This window comes from Phocoena sinus, chromosome 5 (genome assembly GCF_008692025.1).
Source record: "Phocoena sinus isolate mPhoSin1 chromosome 5, mPhoSin1.pri, whole genome shotgun sequence".
In the NCBI taxonomy this organism is placed as follows: domain Eukaryota; kingdom Metazoa; phylum Chordata; class Mammalia; order Artiodactyla; family Phocoenidae; genus Phocoena; species Phocoena sinus.
In genome coordinates, this window is record NC_045767.1 from 93,048,769 (window position 1) to 93,059,322 (window position 10,554).

The following is a 10,554-nucleotide window of genomic DNA, read 5'->3' on the forward strand; positions in this document are numbered from 1 at the left end:
CAAAGAACAAATTACTCTGAAGAAAGATTTTATCTTTGAGTGAAAGAGAAAGTTAATAAAATACATATATTAACAGTTACTGACTCACTGAGCTTTATAATTCTAGGAATTAATCATTGCTGATGCATATGTCTAAAGAAATTCATTTCTATCTTTCACCTTGGCCAAAAAGAAAAGAAACTAGTTATTTAAAAGGTGATAAAAAGAGTAGGAATTTCCTGCCTATTTATGTACATATAGTCTTTGTTGCAGAAGCAACTAGTGTTTGTCTTTCTTTCCATGGTTAGGGCATTTTTTCCTGTGTTTTGAATTAAATTTGTAAGCAGCAACAATAGTGACTTCTTTCCTGTTAGCTCATGGTGCAGGGGAAGAATCTCATAGCAGATATTTGCTTTGGAAAGTCCAAAGGTCAAAGTTCTCTTAATTTTCTTAGTGTCTTTCCGTCCCTTTCTCTTGCTTTTATTTCAAAATTTATTCGTATCTCTATCTCTCTTAATCCTTACTTTTTAATTGATTGTAATATGGAATTAATTTTTTAAAAATATCTGTAAAATTTATTTTTAAAAAGTTATTTCTTGAAAAAAAGTTATTTCTGTGTTTTAAATTTCAAAGATTGTGAGTTGATCCTTTCTTATTTCTCTAAAAACTTGAATTAAGTGGCTTTTTACTTATATTCTCAATTGTTCTCGATTGATTTTTCCCCTTTTAGGGAAAAAGAAATGTCTTTTACTTGCCTCTCAGTACTCTCATTACATATTCAGGCCATTCCAAATTGTGTGAATAACTAAATTAAACTACTAAGTGACTTCGACAATTTAGAGAAATGAATGTGTGTGAAGTGCAGCAGCATTAAGGGCAAGGGAATTAAGAGAATAGACTATAGACATATGAGCTGGAGAGCTACTATGTTTGTGCATGTATGACAAAGAGAGATGAAGGACACCATTCATCTCTCACCAAAATAAACCATTAGCTAAATATGAGTTAAATGTGCATCACTAACATTTATAAAATTAGGAAAAGGGTTGTTGATGGGCTGATATTCAAGATATCTGTGAGATATTGGTTAGGAAATCAGAACCTACTTTCCTATAGATGTTAAAATGATGGTGGTGATTGTTAAACTTGAGAGGTCCTTCCAGGGCAGGAACCTTGTCTGATTTATTTTTTGTCTTCTATTTATTTGCCTTGCATAAAGTAAAGTGTGTGTGTGTGTATAAATAATTGAGATTTCAGGTGTAAAACATAATGATTTGATATTTGTATGTACTGCAAAATGATCACCACAATAAGTCTAGTGAACATCTGTCACCATACGTAGTTACAGAGTTTTTTTCTTGTGATGAAAAATTTTAAGATCTACTCTCTCTGGAACTTTCAAATATGCCATACAGTATTATTATTAGCTATAGTCACCATGCTGTGAATTAGATCCCTGGGACTTATTTATTTTATAACTGGAAGTTTGTATATGTTGACTCTCTTCACCCATTTTACCCATTCTTCCCCCCCGCCCCGCCCCGGGCAGCCAGTCTGTTCTCTGTATCTATGAGCTTGGTTTTTTTAGATTCCACATATAACTGAGATCAAGTAAAGTCTTAATAAATATATTTATGTAATCCTTGGCCTCCAAAATGTAGTTAACTTTTTTTTTTTTTTTTTTTTTTTTTTTTTTTTTTTTTGCGGTACGCGGGCCTCTCACCGCTGTGGCCTCTCCCATTGCGGAGCACAGGCTCCGGACGCGCAGGCCCAGCGGCCGTGGCTCATGGACCCAGCTGCTCCGCGGCATGTGGGATCTTCCCGGACTGGGGCACGAACCCACGTCCCCTGCAGCGGCAGGCCGACTCCCAACCACTGCGCCACCAGGGAAGCCCTAGTTAACTTTTAAAGTACTTTTAAATTCAAGCCCAAAAGTACTATAGAACTTAGCCATTATATAATAATGTCTTTGGAAGTTGTTGTAAGGTGTTGCCACAACTTCCCTCTCTCCTTACGTCCTTTTTCTGGCCACTAGCCACTGCATACCTGTACCCGCACCTAGCCTAGGGCAAGAAAGAGTAAATTGGGACAGCTTTGATCTCAGGAAAACCTATTATATGCAATGGATAGAGAAGGGGAGGTGTGAAGAAGCGGGAAACCTCAGAATCCTGTGCTGTGTTTCTGGGTTGGAAAACAGAACCTTTCTGGTTTGTCAGCCAGTCTACTGATGCTGAGGTGGTATGTAAAGGATGTACCATAATAATCAGTTACACTAATTAGATGCATTAGGATTAACCCACGTGGGAATCCTGCGTTACAGAATCAAATATCTATTTCCAAAACTTATTAGCATTGTCATATATTCTAAGGCTTTCATGGATACACAAAAGGTCTTCATTCATTCTAATCCTATATACGTTTAGGAAGGAAGCCTCTTAAATTAAAAAAAATGATTAACCATCTACTTCAGAGACTGGTATTGACAGTGTGAAACAACTAGGGCGTCTATAAATGTAAACAGAAACCAAAAAACCCAGCCGCTGCGTTGAGACAATGCATCAGTTTGAAAGGTGATGCTCTTCTTTAATAGCATGGAGTGAGGAGCAGGGTTTGGGACAGACACTACAACAGTCTTTCCAGCCCATCTTGAGATATGTTTTGACAGGATTGTTCTTTATTTTAAAGTATTACGGGTTCCTGGTTATCAGTCATAAACCAAATTCAGACGTTAAGATACTTTGAAAATGAAATATATTCCAAAAACAAATGAGTTTTGAATTATCCACTGTCGGATTGATTGTCTATGGAATGTGTTTCCCTTCATTCAAAAAATAATTTAAAATTGGCTATATGGTACTCATAATAATTGCCTCAATTATCTCTGTCATGTAAAATCACTGAATAAAAGGGGAGGAAAGAGACTGTGTCCTTCCACAGTCTTCCACCTCTCCTTCCTTTATTTCTCCTCCTGCAGTCCTTCCACCTCTCCTTCCTTTATTTCTCCCTCCCTTTTTCTCTGTGGGGCTGAACTTTTAATTTTACCTGGGCAAGAGAGGATGACTGAGTACGTCAACTTGACAAAGAGTTAGGTTCCAGGTCTTTCTTCCAGTTGTTTCCCAGTTAAGCCGTCTTTCCTTTGAATACAAAGTGTAGGATGCTGTGCTGAGATACTGATGCATAACGGCTTTAGTAGGGGCGGCGGGGGGCGGGGGGAGGGGGCAGAGTGGCTGCGGGTGGCAGCTTATTTTCTGGTTGCAAGAGCCAGAACAATCAACAGTCTAATTTAGGGTTTAGTGAAGGCTTCTCTTAGAATGGGTTATGATTTAAGGACTTGGAGAACCTTCAGAAGTATGGCATTAAAATAGCCAGAAGTTTGGTGAAAGACTAAAGTCGTAGAGGTGATTTAATTAAAAAGGAAAAGCAGAGTCAAGTAATTGTCATCAAGCACATGAGTGTATGAAAAGAGTATTGGCCTATGTATTGGGAATTATGGGCTTAATCTAGATTCTACTAGTTAACTAGTATATTACCTGAATCCTAATTCCATAATTTGGGAAATAATGGGGCACTGGATGATGTCTCAGTTCCCTTGAAACTCTGATAGTCTGTGAATTGGTGTCTATCAGTAGCATTTTATACTTTTGAACTCCTCCTCCTTGAAATTCTCTTCCTTTGGTGTCTGTGATACTGTACTCATGGTTTTCCTCCTGCCTCTCTTGCTCTTCCTTCTTTGCAGGCTCATCTTCCTCTCCCTGATAATTAACTGTTGTGTATATCTTCAAGATTTAGGCCTAGGCAGTCTTTTATCACTTTCTATCCTATATCTTCCATCCTATAACACTAGCTGTATCTTAGGCAGAGCAGTCAATGATCGTACTTCAGTAATTATGTATATATGTCAATGGTTCCCAAATTATATTTCCAATCTAGACCTCTTCTCTGAGTTCTAGACCTGTGTATAAACTGCTTACTCAGCATCCCCATTTGAGTAGTTGAGACAGCTCAGACTCAACATATCCAAAACCAAACTCATAAAATCTTTCCCTGTACAGTGTACCTAATCTGAGTGTATGGCACCATCACCCATCAGTTACAACCAGTTGTGCAAGCCAGAAACATGGGAGTCTGCAGTAGTCTCTTAATAGATCAACCGCATCCGTTCTGTTTTCCCCCTAGTCTAGTCTCTACAGTGGAGCCAGAGGGATTTTTTTAAAGGCAGATCTAATCTTGTGTCTCTGTGATACTCTTAAAATATTCCAACAGCCTTTAAGATTAAGACCCAATTCATTATCATGGCCCTGCCTGCCTCCCCAGCTTCATCTTCCACCATTCTGCGATTTGTTATTTCAACACCAACCACACTAACCTTCTTTCATTTCCTCAGGTATGCCATAGCCCTCCCACACATCCCACAGGGTATTTGCCTTGCTCTTCCTTGTGCCCAGAATATTACCCATCCCCTTCCCCATTGCACATATTACTTGTTCTTCTGTTTTGAGCTCAGTAGTAACTTTCTTTTAGAGTAGTCTTCCCTGACCCCCTCCAATCTAGATCAGGTTCCTTTATTAAATATTCTCTTAGAAGTATGTTCTTTTCTTTCATAGCACTTACCTCAGTTTATTATTATATAATCCTTCCTGATTATTTAATTAGTCCTGCCTCCCCCACTAGACCGTAAGTACTATAAGGGCAAGGACAGTTTCTGGTTTTTGCTCACTGTTACAAGATTCTTATATAGTGCCTGTCACATGATAAGTAGTTAAGAATTATTTGTAGAGGGAATGACTTAAATAGCTGTGCGTTGTAACTTTTATTTTTCAGTTTTCATCAAGATCAGGGCAGAAACCAAAAGTGGAACAGTAGAATCAATCTTCAACCTCTCCCTTTCTCTGAGCTTTTTCCTATTTAGCGTATTATCTTGTTCAAGCCATTCTTAGCTTTGGACTAGTAAAAACAAGACAAAAGCAAACGGAAGAACAAAAAACCTTCCTCATCTTCATATTCTCACCTGGCTGCTGTCTTATTTGTTTCCGTTCCATTACAGCTATTTAAAAAGTAGAGATAGCATTGTGTTTGAAAACATGGGCTTAAGCTAAAAGACCAGGATTCAAGTTTCAGCTCTGCCACTTGTAGATGTATGATTTTGCTTCAGCTTTTCAAATGATAAAATGAGAGAAATAATGGTTCTTTATAGGTTTGCTTTGAGGATCAAATGACAATACATGTGAAATGTTTAGCACTATGCCTGGCATACAGTAAGCACTCCATAAATGTTAGCAGCGATCATTATTGTCATCATCGTAGTTTTAAGCTGAGTTGTGTCCTCTCATAATTTATAGCTTGAAGCCCTAAAACCCATTGTGACTGTATTTGGAGATCGGGCCTTTAAGGAGATAATTGAGGTTAAATGAGGTTATAAGACTGGAGGCCCTAATCCAGTAGGAACAGTGTCCTTGCAAGAAAAGGAAGAGGCACCAGGGGCATGTGCACAAAAAAAAAGGCCCTGTGAGGACATAGAGAAAATGTGGCCATCTGCAAGCCAAGGAGAGAGGCCTCAGGAGAAACAAAACCTGTTGGCACCTTGATCTTGGACTTCCAGCCTCCAGGACTGTGAGAAAATAAATTTCTGTTGTTTAGGCCACCCAGTGTGTACTATTTGTTATGGCAGCACGAGTGGACTAACACCACCACCGCCACCACCACCATCATCATCATCATCCCATTCTTTCAGTAAGGATCCCATCCTTTCTCCCATTTTCTCCTTAATCTACTGATGTCAGAATTCCTTCTGTTGTGGAACTGTCATAAGTTACTGGTTATTCTTATATAATCAAGTTCAAAAGACTCTTGTTGTGTCTTATATAGCTTGACTTTGTGGTCCTTGAAAGTCAACGTTTCCTCCCTCATAACATCTCTCTTCTTTTTTTATTGAAGTATAGTTGTTTTACAATATTTTGTTAGTTTCAGGTGTACAGCAAAGTGATTCAGTTATGTATATATATTTTCAGATTATTTTCCATTATAGGTTGTTATAAGGTATTGAATATTGTTCCCTGTGTTACATAGTAAATCCTTATTGCCTATGTATTTTATATATAGTAGTAGTGTATCTGTTAATCCCTTGTTCCTAATTTGTCCCTCCCCCTCCTACCTTTTCCCTTTGGTAACCATAAGTTTGTTTTCTATGTCTGTGAGTCTGTTTCTATTTGGTAAATAGATTCATTTGTATTATTTTGTACTTTTTAATTTTTATTTTATTTTTTTGGCCATGCAGCATGCGGGATCTTAATTCCCTGACTAGGGATCAAACCTGTGCCCCTCTCAGTGCAAGCGCAGAGTCTCAACCGCTGGACCACCAGGGAATTCCCTGTATTATTTTTTAGATTCCACATGTAAGTGATATCATATAATATTTGTCTTTGTCTGACTGACTTCACTTAGTATGATATTCTCTAGGTCATCCATGTTGCTGCAAATGGCAATCTTTCATTTTTTTCTGGCAATATTTCATTCTTTTTATGTACATCTTCTTTATCCATTCATCTGTTGATGGACACTTATGTTCCTTCCATGTCATGGCTATTGTAAATAGTGCTGCTGTGGACATTGGGGTGCATGTATCTTTTTGAATTAGAGTTTTCACCTTTTCCGGATATGTGCCCAGGAGTGGGATTGCTGGATCATATGGTAGCTCTAAAAAATCTCTCTTCCTGAAACTTCTGCTTAGCCTCCTTCTTAATTTCCATCTTGAACCTTGTCTCCAGCTGCACCTAAGTACCAGTGTTTTCTAGGGCGCTATCCGCTGCATTCAAGTCTACCACACCATTTGGTTGATATGATAGGCAGAATAATGCCTGCCCCCTGGATGTCCATGCTCTACTCTTTTGAAGCTGTGAATATGGCAAAAGGAACCTTGCAGTTGGAGTTAAGGTTATGTACCTTAAAATATATACATACATATATTAAGTGGAACCTATATAATCACATGGGTGCTTAAGAATAGAAGAGAAGACAGAATAGTTAGAGAGATACAGCAAAAGAAGAGGAAGGGGGGACTCGAGTGTGAGAGGGACTCCACCTGCTGTTGTTGGCTTTGAAGAGGGAGGAAAGGGGCCAGAAACCAAGGAATGTGGTGTTCTATAGAAACTGGGAATAGCTCTCAGCCAACAGCCAGCAAATAGGGATTTCAGTCCTACATCTATCTACAAGGAACAGAAATCTGCCAACAACCTGATGAGAAAAGAAATGGATTCTCCCCTACAGCCTCTAGAAAGGATGTCAAGTCACATATAAGAAAGCTACCAGACCTGTTCATGTAATCATTAACTTCTCTCATCCCCTTAAGGGACCACCCCTTTTAGTTTTGCTTCCCTTTTTTTAAAAGCTAAGATTTTCTGTTCCAGAAGAGAGTAAGCTTAAATTGAAAAGCATTAGGTTATCTTCAGTTTTCTTTTAAGTCTGAATGATGGTCCAACAGTAGTTGCTTCATGGCGGTTTCCAGCTTTGACAAAAAAGTTAATAACTAAACTCTTGATTACAACATTAGCCATGCCTAGGGACAACAGAATTTTTCTCTATTCTTCATGTTATATAAAATGCTCACCTTTTTAATAATGTTCCTATGCATTTAAAAAAAATGTACAGGCTTGAAAGTTAACATTATTCTTCCTATTTTGCCCTTCTTATTTAGGAATGCGTAACTTCCACAGGATTTTCCAATCAGTAAATCAGATCCTGTTTACCCTTATTTTGTGTCCTCAGTCCACAAGATCCCACACAATTTTGGACATCTTATAGCTGATAAGTGAATGAAAATAGCTTATTTTCCATCTGATTTAAAAAGCTTTTTTTCTTTCTAAATCTATGTTAATTAATCAATTTTGTATTGTATGGAGAAAAAATGCAGATGAAGATATGGCTATTGCTTCAGCTGCACTTGAAATTTTTTTAATTAAAAAAGTCTTAATAAGTGCCCCCCCCCCCCCCAGTCTCCCACCCTGAGGAGAAGGACTGAACAAAATGGGAGGTTCCCATTTCTTCAGGGAGAGAGAGGGTGAGTGCTGCCCTGGATCAGGGATCCTTCCCCTAGGTTTAAAAGGTATATGAGCACCTACATGACATGGACCCTTTACCTCTCTGACCTCATCATCTGCTGTACTTTTCACTCACTCACCATCAGCCAGCCACAATTACCTTTCCTCAGACATAGGAGGAAGGCTCCCTGTTCTATCTCAGTGTTGTCCAAAAGAAATATAAAGCAAACCACATGAGCAAGTTAACATTTTCTAGCAGCAAGGGTGACTTCCCTGGCAGTCCAGTGGTTAAGACTCCGCGTTTCCGGTGCATGGGGCATGGGTTCATTCCCTGGTTGGGGAACTAAGATCCCTCATGCCGCACGGTGTGGCCAAAAAAAAAAAAAAAAAAAAAAGGAAGTAAGTAAATAGATAAATAAATTAAAATTTCTAGCAGCACCGTTAAAAAAGATTAAAAGAAGCAAGTGAAATTAGTTTTATTAATGAATTATTTAACCCAATATATCTAAATAAGAAGTTTTCCTATTTTTTCTCCTACTTTGTGTTTGAAATCTGTATTTTACGCTGACAGCACATTTCACTTGGACACTGAATTTTCATCAGTTACTTGATCTGTATTTAGATTTTATAAAGTTTACAGTTGAAGCATAGAATCACATATCCTAGTTATTCTAAACATAACTTAAATTTTTTCAAATAAATCCAGTATCAGCTTTTAAGTTTAAATTAAATAAGGTGAAACACAGTAAAAACAATTCAGTTCTTTAGCCACCAGGTCACATTTCAAGTGTTCAGTAGGCATAGTTGTTACTGGACAGTGCAGTTCTAACTGTTCTCTCTCTGTAAAGAATGCTTTCCTACAGATAACGGCTTGGTTAACTCCCTTCCCTCCTGAAGTATTTTTCTCAAATCTCACCTTCTCAGTGAGGCCTGCCAACCATTCTACTTAATACTACAATCTGCCCATAACTCACCATACTCCATACTTCTAATCTGCCGTACTCCACCCTACTTCATCTCTCTTCACTGTATAATTGCTAATTTATTATTTTCATTGTCAGTTGCTTCCCTCCCTTTCTCCTGCTACTTGCTAGATGGAAGCTTCCTGAAGGCAGAGATCTTTGTTTTGTTCACTGATATATCCCAATACCTAGAATAGTGCTTGGCCTATAACAGGTACTCAGTAAACAGTTAGATCAAATTTATTAAATGAATGAATCATTATAAAAACTTGTTGAAATTATTAATAAATACATATTAGGTTCTAGATATAATTCAGACAGAGTTAAAAAGCATTATTGACCAAATTCTGCTTAAATATATCTTGAATGCATTTTTTGTACCTTATATTGTTTTAATCTGGGAGTCATGGGAAGAGAAATGAGGAGTACAAAAGAAGTTTATAATCTAGTTAGGAAAGTTGATTCACAGAAAAGAGAAAATATGAAAAATGATGCATTCTGCTGCAAACATTAGAGAATTGACTTGAAATATGGTACCTCTAGCTGTGCTGCATATATTCCTTTGAGAATTTCTCAACATATACTTAAGTATTTATGTGTTTATCATTTGACAAGACTTGAACACAACAAATAGAAAAACTAAAAGTATTATAAAACCTACACTTGAAAACGAGATAGAACAATGACAAAGAGAATAATTTCAGTTCTAAAAATTGAATTTAGCAAAAATAATCTTTTAAAGAAATGTTGCTGGAACAACTAGACATAGACATGCAAAAGAATGAATCTAGTCTCAGCCCTTACACCATTCACAAAAATTAATTCAAAACATATCACAAACCTAAATATGAAATGTAAAACTATAAAACTAGAAGATAACATAAGGAAAAACCTAGATAGCCTTGGGTATGGTGATGAGTTTTTGGCTATAACACTAAAGGGCACAATCCATGAAAGAAATAATTGTTAAGTTGGACTTAGTTAAAATTTAAAAGTTCTGCTCTGTGAAGGATAATGTTAAGAGAATAAGAAGACAAGCCACAGACTGGGAGAAAATATTTGCAAAGACACATCTGATAAAGGACTGTTACCCAAAATAGACAAAGAAATCTTAAAACTCAACAATAAGAAAACAAAAAACCTGGTTAAAAATGGGCCAAAGACCTTAATAGACATCTCACTAAAGAAGATATACAAATGGCAAATAAAGCGCATGAAAAGATGCTCCACGTCATCTGTCATCAGATGCAAATTAACACAACTATGAAATATCATTAGACACCTATTAGAACGGCCAAATCTGGAAGACTGATAACAACAAATGCTGGTGCAAAAATGTGGAGCAACAGAAACGCTCATTAATTGCTGATGGAAATGCAAAATTATGCAACCACTTTGGAAGACAGTTTGGGGGGTTCTTACAAAACTAAATATACAACATGGTCCATCAGTCACACTCCTTGGTATTTACCCAAATGAATTGAAAACTCAGGTCCACACAGAAACCTGCACATGGATATTTATTGCAGCTTTAACCATAACTACCAGAACTGGGAAGCAACCAAGATGTCCTTCAGTAG